At 41.6% G+C, this 3,020-nt stretch overlaps 1 pseudogene; it reads left to right on the top strand.

Moving 5' to 3' along the window:
* LOC110257961 lies at positions 439-2,690 on the top strand (annotated as a pseudogene).

Here is a 3,020-nt window from a genome sequence, read left to right as displayed (position 1 = left end):
TTTTTTTTTTTTTTTGGTCCCATTTTCCAGGCGTTATACAACGGGCACCAAATGTGTATGTGTAGAATAGGGAACTTACATTTACTTCAGGGAGGAAATGGATTTATTAATGTGGTGGGTTTTCTTATTTATTAAAAAGATTCCATTGGAGTGGGATTTTGATGATCGCATTTTTTTTGGGGGGGAGGTTACTGTTTATGTAAGGAGCTCATATTTTATGTTAACTGACCCAATTTCATAGGAAAATAAACACTAGCTGAAGGTTATGCTCAGATTGCTAGGAGACCTGTCATCTTGTGATGTCACAGCTACTTAGGTTAGCAACCATTGTGATGCATTGGATAGTTTACCTCTGTGGGCTTACCAAAGCAGCACTTAAAAATGCAGAGTTCAAAAAGCATGCTGTTGAGAAAGGTGCTGAAGAAAAATTTATCTGAGATGGCACATGCTCCTTCAGGACTTCAACATGTGTCTCCTAAAGATGCACCAACTGGTTCAGAATCCTCCATTACATCTCCATTGTGTGATAACTCAATCACTGGGGACTTGGACTTGAGGTCTCAGATTGAAGAAAAAGCTTTTCGGGCTTTGTCTGAAGGCTCCCTGATAAACAAAGCCATGTCGCACATTGTGTGCCTCTGAACCAGATGAAGACAATGATTTTCTTCCTCTGCCCTTTCCCAGAAAACTTTGGAAAATTGTTGAAAGTGATCGATTTAAGTCCATTTGGTGGGATGAAAATGGAACCTCGATCGTAATTAATGAAGAACGCTTCAAGAAAGAAGTTCTGGAGAGAAAGGCTCCCTTCAGAATTTTTGAAACTGAGAGTATGAAAAGCTTAGTTCGACAGCTTAATCTTTATGGGTTTAATAAATTGCAACAGAATTTTCAAAGATCTGCCTCACTAGCTGACTTTCTGGAAGAAGAAAATGACGTCTCTGCTTGGAACCTGGTATTAAGGAATTTCCAGTTACCACTTACAGAGGGAATGTATAAGATTTTCTTTTGGGCATCTGCAAATATGTTCATACAGGGTCAAACTAGACCTTGAAAATGGGATGAAGTACTGCTACATTTTTGTTATGATGATTATTCTTTGTCTGTTTGCCATTTCTTGGGCTGCTCCCATGGCATATGGTGGTTCCCAGGCTAGGGGTTGAATTGGAGTTATAGCCACCATCCTATGCCAGAGACACAGCAATGTGGGATCTGAGCCACTTCTGCAAACTATCTCACAGCTCACGGCAACACCAGATCCTTAACCCACTGAGCCAGGCCAGGGATCAAACCCGCAACCCCATGGTTCCAAGTCAGATTCGTTAAGCACTGTGCCACGACGGGAACTCCATGTTACATTTTTAAATTGAGGACCGCTTGGTCATAAAGTATTTGGGATGATAAGCCATTGTCCCTGCCACCTTGAGCCTTGTCAACGAACCTCAAAAAATACAAGCCATGGAATTCCCGTCGTGGTGCAGTGGTTAACGAATCTGACTAGGAAACATGAGGTTGCGGGTTCGGTCCCTGCTCTTGCTCAGTGGGTTAACGATTCAGCATTGCCGTGAGCTGTGGCATAGGTTGCAGATGAGGCTCAGATCCCACGTTGCTGTGGCTCTGGTGTAGGCCAGTGGCTACAGCTCCGATTCAACCCCTAGCCTGGGGACCTCCATATGCCACAGGAGCGGCCCAAAGAAATAGCAAAAATACAAAAAAAAAAAAAAAAATACAAGCCACTGAACCTAATACTATTACTGCAAATACACCTGGAATTTTTACTTGAGGACAATTGTTGGCTGTGCCCACTAAGAACATTTTTGAAAATATTAGTAATGGACATGTATGATTTCAGGATATTAACTCCATATGATGAAAAGAGTCAGATATTATGGTTTTTGTCTCCTCGTGTCTTTGTTTCAAATGTCAGTAAATAAATTTCTCCTTGGTTTTAGCTGCAGGTCTACCATAATCCAAACTTTAAACGAGGCTGTCCTCAACTGTTGGTAAAGGATGAAAAGAAGAGTCAGGATTAAAAATGCTTCTCCAGTATCGGCTTCTCTACTTCAAGGTTGCAGCAAGAAGTACTCTGGAACAGGGCATAATGCCGATAATCATAATTCTGATTTTGATGCAGAAACTCGTGGAGAGAATGCATTTTCAACCTCCACAAGTTTAAATGTGCCTTTCGTAAGAAGGCCTTCTACCAGCCAGAGAATTTCTAATACAACTACCCCAATTAGAAATGACGTTTCTTCTACATCATCAGCAACAGCCAGACCACAGCACAAACTCTCGTGGCTCAACATGCTATTTTAAAACAGTTGACCACGTTTCATATGCACTCACAAAGCAGCTACTCTCCAGCAAGTGGCCACATTGTGAATTTCATTACAACTACCACTTCCATGTCTCAGTACCGCTGTATTTCTCCCTTCCCGAGTGGTTATTTTGGGATGACGGTGAAGCCATCCCCTTTTCCAACCAGATATCAGAATATATCACCAAGAGAGGGCCCTTTGTCTAACCCTCAACCAGCCAACCATCCGTGGTTCCCAATGCCAATGGCCACTGATACCTCTGCTGCCTCTCTCTCAAGGCCAACACCTCCATCCTCTTCATTATTTGAACACCATCCTAATTTTGACCTATCAACGTTCTATAGATTCTGCAGGATAGTGAAGATGAAAATTTAGGCTTGCAAGTGTCAACAATTTCCTGCAATTCCTTTATTTCAAAAATAGACATATATGTTCATCTTCATAGTTGCCATTTCTTTATTTATGAAACAATTAAGAGTAAGAGGATGCTGTATTTCTTTTTTTAAATGATGTTTATTTTTTCTATCATAGCTTGTTTCCCATGTTCTGTCAAGTTTCTACTGTCGAGCAAATGACCCAGGCACACACCCCCCCCAACCACCCAAGACCCACACCCATACACGTACGTAACCTTTTTTTCATATTGCCCTCCGTTGTGCTCCCTCAAAAGTGGCTAGATGTATTTCCCATTGATATACAGCATGT

This window comes from Sus scrofa, chromosome Y (genome assembly GCF_000003025.6).
Source record: "Sus scrofa isolate TJ Tabasco breed Duroc chromosome Y, Sscrofa11.1, whole genome shotgun sequence".
Lineage (NCBI taxonomy): Eukaryota > Metazoa > Chordata > Mammalia > Artiodactyla > Suidae > Sus > Sus scrofa.
Note: the sequence above shows the minus strand (reverse complement) of the source record. Positions and strands in the feature narration are given on the sequence as shown.